This window comes from Lissotriton helveticus, chromosome 6 (assembly GCF_964261635.1).
Source record: "Lissotriton helveticus chromosome 6, aLisHel1.1, whole genome shotgun sequence".
Classification (NCBI taxonomy): domain Eukaryota; kingdom Metazoa; phylum Chordata; class Amphibia; order Caudata; family Salamandridae; genus Lissotriton; species Lissotriton helveticus.
In genome coordinates this window covers 1,627,739,785-1,627,753,531 of record NC_136067.1, presented here as the reverse complement: position 1 = coordinate 1,627,753,531, position 13,747 = coordinate 1,627,739,785, and the positions used below count along the sequence as shown (strand labels likewise).

The following is a 13,747-nucleotide window of genomic DNA, read 5'->3' as shown; positions in this document are numbered from 1 at the left end:
CACCCCGAATTCTTTTGGAATCTAGAATGGATTTAACCTCGTATTCAACATGATCACCGACAATTACTGGCGGTGGTGGGTTATCAGCACGAGTAGAAGGTTCAAAAGGTTTCAACAGAGAAACATGAAAAACAGGGTGAATAGCATATTCCTCAGGCAAAACTAATTTCACAGATACAGGATTCAGAACCTTCTTAATTTCAAAAGGCCCAATATATCTGGGCTTCAACTTTCTGGGACCCTCCAACTGAATGTTTCTAGTGGACAACCATACCAACTGACCTTCCTTATACAAAGGGGAAGATTTACGATGAGAATCAGCAGTCCTTTTCATGGTTACTTTACTTTTGACCCATTGCTTTCTAGCCTTATCTTGGATATCCAACAAATGTGTTAACCTATCAGTAACTGCAGGCATAGACAATTGTTCATCAGGTAAAAGTATAGGAATAGATCTTGGATGCTGACCAGTGAGAAAATAAAAAGGAGAACAACCCAAAGCTGAATGAGTGGTGTTATTATAGGAAAATTCCGCCCAAGGTAAAACTTCATCCCAAGGGCAAGAAGAGGTTGTTAACAAACATCTTAAACCTTGTTCAACATGCTGATTCAGTCTCTCAGTCTGTCCATCCGTCTGTGGATGAAAAGAAGAAGACAAAGCTAACTCAATTCCTAAAAGTTTACTGAGTTGCGACCAGAATTTAGAAATGAATTGAGGGCCCCTATCCGAAATAATCTTTGAGGGAAGACCATGAAGTTTCACAATATTAGATAAAAATACAGTACTGAATTCCGTTGCAGATGGAATCTTGTGTAATGGAATAAAATGTCCCATTTTAGATAACAAATCCACCACCACAAGAACTGTAGTAAAACCATTAGATTTAGGGAGATCAGTGATAAAATCTAAACTGATAGTATGCCACGGGTGAGGAGGAATAGTCATAGGACGAAGTAACCCCATTGGGACCTCATGTAAAGCCTTCTGACGTGAACAAACTGGACAAGCTTTCACGAACTGTTGAATTATAGGAATCATTTTTTCCCACCAAAAATGACGCTGACATAAATCCAAGGTCTTGTTAATACCTGGATGTGCAGCAATTGCCAAATCATGATTCCACTGCATGACCCTAACTTGTAACTCTCTTGTGGGAATAAACAATTTATCATTGTGATAGAAAAAACCATCCCTAATGGAATTCCCTTTTTTAAATAGCCATTCCTGAACATCAAATTTTTTTAATTCCATCTTAACAGAATCCAAAAAACTTTCTGAATGAATTTCAGCAGCAATTTTTTCTAAAGGTAAAATACTGGGGGGATCCTTAACAGAATTTAAATCTTTTTCACATACTAATCGTGAAAGTGTGTCAGATAGCTGCTTTTTTCCAGGTCGATACATAATTAAAAAGTCAAATTCGCTAAAGAACTGTAACCACCTCATCTGTCTAGGAGTAAAAGCCTTAACAGTGGAATAAAATTGTAAATTTTTATGGTCAGAATAAACAGTAATAGTGTGTTTAGCTCCCAAGAGATGATGTCTCCATTCTTGAAACACATCTTTAATGGCTAACAATTCACGTTCCGCAATCGTATAATTCTGCTCAGCTAAAAGCAATTTCCTAGAGAAAAAGGCGATAGGATGGAAGTGACCAGTATTTGCATCCTTTTGAAGCAACACCCCACCAATAGCAGTCTGTGAAGCATCTGCTTCCACAAAGAAAGGCCTATCAGGATCAGGATGAACCAGAATGGGAGCCGAGGTAAAGGCCTTCTTCAACAAGGAAAATGCTTGATCAGCCTCTTCAGTCCAAGAGAAGACTTTTCCTTTTTTCAATAACTGGGTAATGGGAGTAACAATATCTGAAAACTTAGAAATGAATCGCCTATAAAAATGAGCAAATCCAAGAATTCGCTGCGTATCTTTAATTGAAGTAGGAATTGGCCAGGTTAGAATTGCTTCGACTTTCTTTGGATCCATATGAATCCCCTCAGGTGATAAACAATAGCCAAGAAATTCCACTTGAGAAGCATTGAAAACACATTTTTCCAATTTAGCATATAGAGAATGATCTCTTAATTTCTGTAACACTAACTGAACATGTTGTACATGTTCTTCTATATTTTTAGAATAAATCAAAATATCATCAATATAAACGATGCAACAGACATCCAACAGATCATGCAAGACTTCATTAATAAAATATTGAAAAGCCGCTGGAGCGTTGCAAAGACCAAATGGCATAACCGTATATTCAAAAAGACCAAATTTCGTACGAAAAGCGGTCTTCCACTCATCACCTTCTTTGACTCTAATCAAATGATATGCTCCTCTAAGATCCAGTTTGGTGTAAACACTAGAACCCTTAATTTGATTAAGAAGCACTGGAATCAAAGGCAATGGATACCTATTTTTAATGGTTGCTTTATTTACCTTTCTGTAATCAATACAAGCCCTCAGATCCCCAGACTTCTTCGAAACGAAGAAAAGAGGGGACGAAACAGGAGAAGTAGAATGTCGAATGAAACCTAATTCCAAAAGCTCATCCAAATAGTTTCTCAAATAAACATTTTCAGGTTCGGTTAAAGCATAAATTCTACTACATGGTAGAATAGCACCAGGAACTAAATCAATTCTGCAATCAAAAATTCTGTGCGGTGGTAATTTAGTTGCTTCAACAGGATCAAAAACCTTAGAAAAATTTCTATACTCAACTGGAAGCCTATTATCTTCCGCAGTTAGAGCAGCACAAAAAAGGGGCATCACCGGATCTTTGGTTTCTTGGTAACAGTGTAATTTACAAAAAGAAGACTCTAAAGTAACAGTCCTTTTAATCCAATCAATACTGGGATTATGTAATTCCAACTAAGGAATGCCTAAGATGACACCAAAACTGGGTGCATCAATGAGATCAAAAACCACTTTCTCAGTATGACCATTATCTGCTACCAAAGTCAATGGTTCGGTGTTAAATTGAATCATACCAGAAGACAAAACCGAACCATCAACAGCTCTCACAGACTCAGGTTCCTCCTTAGTAACAAATTTCAGATTCAGTTTATGGGCAAACCCAATATCGAAAAAATTCCCAGTAGCCCCAGAATCCAAAAGTACAGGAATGCTATGTCTTTGAAGAGTAGTTAAAATAAAGACCATCCGAATAGTAAAATGTTTGGGAATATGTGTAGTTACATTAGTAACAAATTTGGAGATCTTAGAAGAAATTTTGCTCGAGGAAACGATCTCTGCTTTCCTCGAGAACTTCAGTTTTCCGACGGCTTAATGGGAAGAGTTTCAACAACTAGAACCTTCTTTTTTGCAGGTTTTACAGAACAATCCTTGGCAAAATGACCAGGTTTGCCACAGTATAAACATAAATTGCCCTTACGTCTCCGTTCTTTTTCTTCAGGAGTTAAAGGCCCTTTGAATCCACCCGGTAAAACAGGTTCAACAAAAACATTTTTAACATCTGACTCTTTTTTCTCAACTTTAACTAAAGGACTTCTAAAGTCACTCCTTGTTTTTTCATTTCTTCGCTCACCTAATCTGTGATCAAGTCTAACTACTAGATCCTGAAATTCCTTAAATCCATCAGGCAAATTCACTATGTGTGCAAGAGAATCTTTTAAATCATCTTTTAGACCTCTATAAAACAAAGAAATTCTCTTCTCCTCAGGCCAATGAGTTTCGGATAGAAGTCTATTAAAGGTAGTAATATAAGAGATTAAATCCTTGGTCCCTTGACGAAGATTCAATAATTCATTATCAGAAGACTGAATTAAAGTATGTTTGGCGAATAAACTGGACATGGCCAATTTAAAATTCTGCAAATTGTGAAGCAAAGGGTCATTATTGTCTACTAAAGGCATGGCCCAATTCGCAGCCACCCCCCCCAGATAAGAAATTATAAATGCTACCTTAGCAGAGTCAGAAGAAAAAATTTGAGGTTTACACATGAAGTGTAATTGACACTGGCTAAAAAATGTTGCAAATCTGCTATTATCTCCAGTGAACCTTTCAGGATTAGCCAAAGGAACAGGTGTAGGAGTAACCACAGTAACTTGAACTGGTTGTTTTTCAGACCGATCTTCTGAAGTATGAGGCTGAACAACATCAGCTCCAAACCTAGCTGGCGCTAAAACCGGTTTCCTCTCCCTAGCGGAATCCCTCCAGGTCGAGAATCCTGCCCTAGTCTCATCTAGCTCCTGACGAAGCGATTGATTCTCTAAACGTAAATTTTCCATCTCCACAGTCAGCTTCTGCACTAACTGTGACAACTGGGAAGCATCCATGAGGGTGAGTTTGCAGACTCAAGAGGAAACGATTTTTTTATTTTTATTTTGGAAGATTGGCTTCGTCTACTGTTGAGGAGTCCTGCGAGACTCTTCTGACGTTTCCTCTCGAGCTGCGAACTCCCAACTCCCTCAAGGATCAACCAACCCAATCAGGACTTTGACACTGACTGGACTGACTTCTCCCCCAGGGAAAGGGGAAGTGGACAGAGAGACGCACAACAAATTATACAAGATAATATCCTTGGTTGATTGCGTTTCTCTCTAGGAAGTGCTCCGGGCCGAAGACCTTTTCTTAAGGAATGTTCTGCGCTGCTTTCACGCTACGCTGTGATGCAATATTAACAACAATTACTCAACTATTGACTTCTTGCTTAACTTAGATTATCAACTAACATTGTGCTTACTGACCATTTATCCGTCTGGCCCTTGTTCACACTTTACAGGAGTTTTTAGCTTAAACTCTGACTCTGAATCTTGACACCTTCAAATAAACAGAACTTGTCAGAATAACGTAGCACTAGTACTAAAACAACTAATTAGATTAATTGGATTAGTTTTAACTGAACTTAGTAACTTCATGCAAGGTCATACCTGAGTCTTTAATAACTTCTTCTGTTAAAGGATTCTGCAGTAGAAAGACAGGAAAATAACAGCCTATCTAAATTCACTCTGCTAACTAGGTTATTATTCTTGACTGACCTTGTAAATAAGCCTGCCCTTCTTACATAACTCTGTTATTTTACCAACATTTCACAGAATTACCCATTCTAATACAGTTTGTCTATTTTACACCTTTGCCTTTATCAAGGCTTGTTTTGTCTCTACAGCCTGCCTTTTGAGCCTTTAAACTGTACAATGCTTGACTCTATGCAGCTGGAGAAATAGTCTCTTCCTAGTCCTGTTGGAAGATTCTCAATTAAACAAGTGCTTATTCATCTAATAAAATGTTCCAGCTAAACCTAGCTGAGCCACTTGCCTTGCCAGGGTTTGTTTCTTGTTTACTCTCCTCGACGAACAAATTCACTTTCAAAGCGTCTTTAAAATGTTTTACTAACTTTTACCCTTGCCGCGTTAATTATCTTGTCAAATAGTTCGTGGCACATAGAAAAATAGTTAAACTCTTACTGTCCTTTTTCTAAGGAACTGCGCAGCGCTGACTGGAGATTCGAACTGCCGGTGGAGAGGAGATGAGTAAACAAACCTCCCGACAGCTTCAGAGAAGTCCCGGAGCCCGGCCGCGTCGTCTTCTTCAAACATCCATAAATCAGCGGCGCTGTCAGCCAGGGCTTCGGGAACTTCACTAGGCGGAATGTAACAAGAAGAAATAACGGGGCATTTATTCTCTTGAGAAGGGAACAGGAGTTTACACGAGCTGAAGGGGACAAAGCGGGAGCAGAAGCTCTCAGCAAGTACAACTAGAGACGAAGCGCTTGACAGTTGGCTGAAGCATATATTTATAGCTTCAGCCACGAGATCAGCGCGAGCCTCTAACTTCACAGCGCGAGGGCTGACACGAGACTGTCACTGATGCGCGCACAATCTTAGGAATGACACAAGCCTGTCTCTAAGAGCGCACAATCTAAGAATTTACACTAAACTAAATTTACTAACAAACAAGCATTGCTAAAAGCAATTAATTCTCGTAACATTACAAAAAGGATTCTAATTTAAACCTTACATTGGAAATAATAAACTAAATGTATCCACTAACTAAATTAACCCTTTTAATACACAAAATGTACACTGAATCAATCCAGGGTCAGAATCTAATTAAGACGACCGGTAACACCCCTAACAGTAATAGTTCGTGGACATATGTACTGAAGCCCACATTGCAGCCTCAAAGATATCCAGGATCGTAACTCTGCGTCTAACAAAGTGATTGCAGCCTTTTCTCTGGTAGAATGAGCATGCAAAGCCTCAGGGAGTTGCGTCTTGGCCAATACGTAGCAGATCTTAATGCACAGCATGATCCATCAGGAGATGGTCCGTTTCTATACAGCCTTTCCCTTCTTCGCATACCCCATGAAGAGTTGGTCATCCACCTAGAACTCTTTTGTGTGGTAAAGTTAGGATGACATCTCTCTTTTTGGGTCCAGTCGCTGAAGTCACTCCTCTCCCTTAGAGGGATGTGAGGGAGCTTAAAAGGTAGGCAGGGTGATGCCTCCGGGCAGATGTTACTGCCACGAATAAGGCTGTCTTGATGGTAAGAAGCCTAAGAGGACAACTGTGCAATGGCTCAAAGAGAGAGCGCATCAGAAACGCTAATACCATATTAAGGTCCCACTGAGGCATAATGAAGGGTGAAGGTGGAAACATGTGTTGAAACATTTCAAGCACCTATTTACAACAGAGGATTTGAAGAGGAATGTCACGTCCTTTAGCCATTTGTCCGTTGTGGTCGGCCTCCTCTGCATCCAAACCATTGCCATCTTTCACTTGGCGAGGACCAATGCCACAGACGTTAGACAGAGAGTCTCTGGAGAGAGTCATGATGTATCTCCCAGCAGCGACACCTGAGGCGAGGGGTCACAACTTTATCAACCAACATAAATGTTGCCAATGCACTAGTACATTAGGACACTGCCAGGAGTAAAAAATGTGTTATTGGAAAGCCACATCGTTTACACACTACTTGATCATTGGGGCCAAACGTAGCCATTCTTTCGTGAGTGTAATAATACTGGTGTAAATATTTAAAATGTATTAATTTGTGCTTATAATTAAACAGCATTTTCCTCACCTAGGAGCAGCAATACACCATGGTGGCAGTGTGTTTGTGGTAGTATGTGGCCACTCATATATTGAATTTAATACATCACCCTCCTGGAGAACGGCGCATAATCCCTTTTGTGGTTCAGATATTTGTACATATATATTTATATTTTCCTTGTACTCGTTCCAAAGCTCCACACGTTTTTCAGGAAGAGACGAAGCAAACCCAGAAATAGTGCTTATTTAATGTTTATTTTCCGCCCGGCACCGCCGCCATTACGCGTTTCGGTCCTCGTGGGACCTTGATTATATTTATATGGAAATGGAGCGCACCCACTGGGGAGGACGATGCGCACTACGACATCCAGAAGGCCATGCTGCTTGCCTGGCCGTGCCCACTGAGGCAGGTGTCCTAATTAAAGGTGCGTGATGCATGCGCTTCCGTTTTCATTCAGACTTTGAGCCACCGAAGAAGGGATAGCAAGATTCCCGAAACGCGTCTGGCATATGAATTAGTTTGATTTGAGATGCTGAGAAGTCTCCTGCTTGCCTGCTGCCATTAAAACTTGCAAAGGGAATAACCGTGTCCTGAGGCCTCATTTCGAATGGGTTACCTGCGTTTGTTGGATATATATATATATATATATATATATATATATATCACGCAGTTTCCGTATCCATAGCTGAAAACCACAATCCAAGTAATCAAAAAGATACGGACACGGACCACCATATTAGTGCTTCTTGTTTATTTCAGTGCTTGAAGCCGAAAGGTGAAACGCGTCTGTCGAGGGGGCAGGGGGTCTGCCAATAAATCATTTTGATAAACACTGACTTGGAGTGCCGTCTACTTTCGTAAAACTACGGACGTGTTGAAGCAATATATATATTATATATATATATATATATATATATATATATATATATATATATATGCCCTATATATATATATATATATATATATATATAGGGCAAGGGCAAGGACCCAATTACGACACGATAATGTCAAAGACAACAAGAGTACTAGGTTGAGATGTGCCACGCGAAAAGAAAAGGGAAAGTGTGAGAGGCATCACACACAGAAGGAAAAGAACATTCGCTGACACAGCAAAACCAGGCCAACTGACTAGTGCAGCCAATAGACCCAGAGGGTTATCTCATTGAAGGAAGACTGCAGGTTGAAAAACCTCGCTAGAGAGAATTCAAGAGTTGCACCTGCATTTATGAAATGCTAATACCAGGAAGATTAGTATAAGAATGCCTCAGAAACATCCGATAGTTAGTCAGACACCTGAGGACCTAGCTGGGGTATCGGATAAGATAGAGAGGGTACGTCATCAACCAAGGACAAAGTACCTAAGAAGCAAAGTGCAAATAATAGCATGCACGGAAAGATTAACCCAAAAGGTTGCAGAACATTCAAGAATACAAGTACGGAGTCCAGGAAAGAGCGTCTCTACAGGAGTGCAGGAAGTAAAAATCTATCGGAAAAAATATCCTGCAGAATACCACATATGAAGATTGCACAGAGCCTTCAAATGAGGACCCAACAAGAGAAAGTAACTCTCCGAAGAGAGAGTATGAAATCAACGAAGGACTGGTACAACTAACCCTGAATGGGCTAGACGAATAAGTACGTTTTGTGTAGTGAAAAGAGAAAATCACTAAGAAAAGAGCAGTTGAAAAGAGGAACCAAGTTCCTGATGAACCACTCTAAGACAAAAAAGGACAGCTAGGGTGAAAGACCCTCCATAAAAGAGTTAAACAACAGCCATCCCACAGAACGAGGAGTATTTGCTGAGGGCTGAAGAATAAAGAGATAGGCAGGTAGAGGCCATGGGCGATATCTGACCTTGAAGAGCGCAGTGTTAACCAGAAGGGACAAGGTAGGTCCCCAAAGCGAAAAGACAGACATTGGTCTGCAAAGATGGAGCAGCCAAAAGAGACCATGGGTGGCAGTACATGAGAGCAGTCCCTGGAAATGCTGGACTCACAGGGCTGAGTCGGAGCAACTGCCAGAATCTGAAATCAGGCCAGCAGAAAAAGGGAGGAAAAACGTCCCATGTTCATGTATGAAGTGAAATATAAATATATATATACTAGCTTACGCGTCGCGCGTTGCTACGATCTCCGAAGAAAGAAATTCAAGGAAACTCGTTATGATAACATTCAATTTACATTGTGTCATTTTTATTGAAATTTATTCATTTTAATATGGAAAACATTTGAAAGTGTCGTTTTAATTCTATTTATTTATTCGAGTGCTTGTGGATACGCGATTTTTTGTTTTTCCGTTTGGTGCGTACATCAGTATTCGAAAGATAATGAGGGCCTTGGGGGGCCGATATTTAAAACATTTCATGCCAGAAACCTTCGCGGGAGTGTACTCAACAACTTCCCGAAGTTTCCTGGCGATCGGATGAATGGTGTTTTAATTCTATTTATTTGAGTGCTTGTAAATACACGATTTTTTGTTTTTCCGTCTTGTGAATACAACAGTATTCAAAAGATTATGAGGGCCCCTGGGGGGCCGATATTTATTAAGTTTTTATGCCAGAAACCTTCGCGGGAGTATATTCAACAACTTCCCAAAGTTTCACGGCGATCGTATGAATGGTGTTTCAATTCTATTTATTTATTCGAGTGCTTGTGGATACACAATTTGTTGTTTTTCCGTCTGGTGCGTACATCAGTATTCGAAATATTATGAGGGCCCTGGGGGGCCTATATTTAAAAAGAAAATGTATGCCAGAAACCTTCGCGGGAGTGTACTCAACAACTTCCCAAAGTTTCATGGCGATCGGATGAATGGTGTAGTAATGCATAAAGGACAAACAGACAGACAGACATACATTCGTTTTTACATATATATAGATAGATATATTTATCTATCTATAGTGCTGTATTACATTTGAGGAGTATAATGTTCCTGTGTATTTATTTTTTAAACAAACATGCATCACGGGTGCCCAAGAAGGGAGAGGCAAGGCAATTCAATCCACAATATCAAGAGCAGCCCGCTAAAGCAGTGCATGACGCACTGATAGGACAGAAGATGCCTCAGGGAGGGGACTATACTACACATCTCAAAACTTTGGTAGGAAAAATAGAGTTTGTCAGGAAATACTGATTAACGCCATAATAAGGCAGAAGGTAAACTCCATGGACTGAAGGGAGCTTGGACAAGAGATACACACGTAAGTGCAAGGCGAAAATCTGCATGCACAATCGTTCCAGTGTTGCAATACGAAATAAGGGATAAGGGAAACTAAAATACCATAAGTATTCTCAGGAAAGTCTATAAGGCATACAGAAGATGTTCCATGAGGAACAGGGTACAAGGCAATAGTACATCCGTAGAGAGCAAGCAATTTACCATAATAATGATTACTTGCATGGAGCCTGGAAAGAAGAAAAACTCCTATACCATCAGGGATGGAAACCCCCTCAGGGCCACAAAACATAAAATAGCTTGACGAGTGGGAACTACAATCCGCCATTGACTGTTCGGAAGAAAAAATAACACCTGCTGAAGGCAGGAACACCTCACCAGGTGCCACCGGAAAGTGGAATTGTTAAAATGAAAAGAAAGCCAGATTCTGCAAATGACTCAATGGGAAGAGAGAAAAGTCCACTGGCAATGTGGACACACAGAGTAAACAGAATTAATAGGCTTCAGCACCCTGGCTGTCCCAAAACCGATGTAATGCAGAGTTTTATTTATTTATTTAAAGAGTTTTATATAGCGCAAACAAACGTGACCCTTGGGTATCAGAGCGCTTCACAGTTACATGAGGTACGTTAGGGATACATCTTGTGTAGCGGAACGTTTCACAATGATATGAGGTAGGTTAGGTATACAACTATACAGTATTATCATAAATATATACAGTGACATGAGGTAGGTTTAGGATACAGCTTGAATATCAGTAATAACATATATATATATTATTCCTGTGCATGTCTATCTTCATGGTTCGAAATAAAAGTTATTGGAGCTAATTAGTGTACAAGGTGTAAGAGTATACCAATACAAATAGTTCGGATGTGTCTATTTCCGTGCATTCTACATCAGTCTTGCTTAAGGAAGGAACTTACTCATTAATAAGATCTTCGCTTCCCTCTTTAATGTTGCAGTGTTTGGAATTTTCCTAATGTTTGGTGGGAGTGAGTTCCAGATTCTGGGGGCTGCTCCGGAGAAAGCTTGGTCATACGTTTTCTTCTTCCGGAAGATGGGTAGTCTCAGCAGCAGCTCCCTGGCATTCCTGGCTGGTCTGCTTCCCACTGATAGCTCAATGTTCTGGGCTAAGTATCTTGGTGTTTTGTAATGGAGTGCTTTGTGGGTAATACATGCCAGTTTAAGTTGAATTCTGGCTTTGTATGGTAAACAGTTTAACGCTTTCAGGTGTGCGGAGATATGATTGAATTTCCTCGATTCGGTGATGAGTCTTGCAGCCGCATTGAGACATGTTTTTAGTGCTGCTGTAGAAATTTTAGATAGACCTGCTAAAGTTGTACTTCCATATTCAATCCTTGAGATAACTAAGGATTGGACTGCCAATTTGAAGTTCGCCTTAGAAATGAATGGTTTCACTTTTCTAATGTAGTTCAAGTGAAATCAGGCACTTTTTGCCATTGATTTGATGTGGGCTTTCAGGTCTAGGTTCTTTTCCAGCGTGATTCCTAGCATGGGTGCCAAATAGACGGGCGCCATCAAAGGGCATGTCAATCAAGGTGGATTGAACAGCCTTCGAAAACCCTGAGGTCGCAACCAGGCACGTTGACGTAGTGCCACTGAAGAAGCCATAGCGTGACCGACCGAGTTAGTGGTATCCGTACACATTGAATGATTAATGTAGCTGCTTGCTGTCCATCCCATAATAACGGGCAAGATCGTTCATGTTCTGATCTGCAAGGGAGGGCAGCAAACGTGTCAATGAATCCCACAATGCATGGGAGAAGTGTCCGAAAACGCAAGAAGAATTTAGGGATCGCAGAACTAGTGGAGGAGAAAACATGCCTTCCACAAGCTTCTAGTCTTCTGGACTCTCTGTATGGAGGGACAGTAGGCCTCTACCACAAAACTGTGATGAGTAGGATGACCATGATCACCTGTCGGATCACCGGGGGCTGGATGGTGTATGTGAGAAATAAAGCGTTCCACAGGGGACCCCGGATTGGGTTTAGCTTGAAGAACCGGAATAACCCACTTACTGGGTCCCGGCGGCGGGGGAACGGCCCAAATCTTCCATACCCTTCATACGTAGTAAAAGGAGACACAGGAGCCTTCGTCTGCAGGAGGAACCCAGATTTATTCAATAGCCCGGGCTAGGGAACAGAGTCCCAAGCTAGTCAGAGACAAGACAGAGGAGGCTGCTACTTCACTCTGTAGCTTACAATCCTTTTTACATCCCCGTCTTTTGGTTGTTAGTCCATTGTTCAATCAGGGCAGTGTTTGCAGTTGATAACCAGATCCAGACGATGTTTGTAGTTGGGGACCTGGTCATGGCTTGGTACACAGATTATTGTTCACTCGGCTTGATCAAAGCCAAACTGTCAAGAAATTGTTTAATCACCCTGATCAGGGCCCAACAGTCAGACAATTGTCCAGATAACCTGATCACAGTGTCAAGGATGTTTACCAGTCTGGGAGCAGGAGGTGGAAAACAAGCTTGTTTATATAGGGCGTGGGTGTCTCATGGCTTTCTGTTGAACTGCAAAGAACAGGGGGATGGGTGTGCGACAGTTCCTGGGCAGAAATGCAGGCTGCAAGATGGTCTTTGTCGTTTCAGTTTAGATTGTTCTCAGGCATCAGCAGAAACGACCAGGTGGGTCGTGTGGAAGTGTTTGACACGAGATGGCAATGAAAAAAACAATGGAGTCCCGGTACAAATGATGCCGATCAGAAAAACACTTTTTCTCAGCCCCTCCTTTTGCCATTGAGTGGCAAATACTTTAAGAAATATCAATGTTCATAAGACCATCTGTTTCTTGTTGGAGCATCATCATCATATTGGTGTGAATGTTAGAGGGTGGAGACTTGATGGTCTGGACACACATTGCACAGAGCACTGGCAGGTACTGAAAGCACAAACAGCAGGAGACCAGGACAGGTACTCCCAAGGCAAGGAAGAAGAGGACCCTCCAACCCCACTGGGAAAGAAGACCCCAGATCCAGCCTGTGAGGGACCAGTTGCCTTCATCCAGATGAATTTCAGAAGAAAGGCGATGCAGATGTTGGATGGCATCGTACACTGTAGGTGCGTTGTCTGGGATGTACACGCAGCAGCTGGAGCCGATCAGTTTACACACACCACCATGATCAGCAAGGATGACGTCAAGGACCATGCGGTTTTGGAGCATTATAAGGCGGTCCGCCTGTAGCTCTGCAGTGATGTTGGAGAGGGCACCAGCTGTTACTGTGATGGTGGCCTCAAGGACTCTGGTCAGTCCTCGTACAGCTCGACTGTTTGCCATGGGGCCCCAGAATGGAAGGAAACCTTTAAAGAAGTCCCCGGCTTCCTGGCCTACTGTATCCTCGGCTGATCCGACGCCCCTACGTGAGCGGCGCAAGGCGCCCTTCATTGACAGGTGGTAACCTCCATGGGTAGAATACGTTGGTGGAAGGAGGAAGGCCAGATAGCAGGTACCAGACCAGTTACGGGGGAGCCAAGTGTAGGCGGCAGTGCCACAGATGAAATAGGTGTTGGGGATGCCACCAGCTTCAGAGGAG

General features: G+C 41.6%; 1 protein-coding gene across 12 annotated transcripts in view; it reads right to left on the bottom strand.

Annotated features, from left to right (window-relative positions):
• WDPCP (WD repeat containing planar cell polarity effector) overlaps nt 1-13,747 on the bottom strand; it is a 2,510,630-nt gene that overhangs the window by 392,010 nt on the left and 2,104,873 nt on the right. The gene's annotated exons all lie outside the window — the stretch shown is intronic.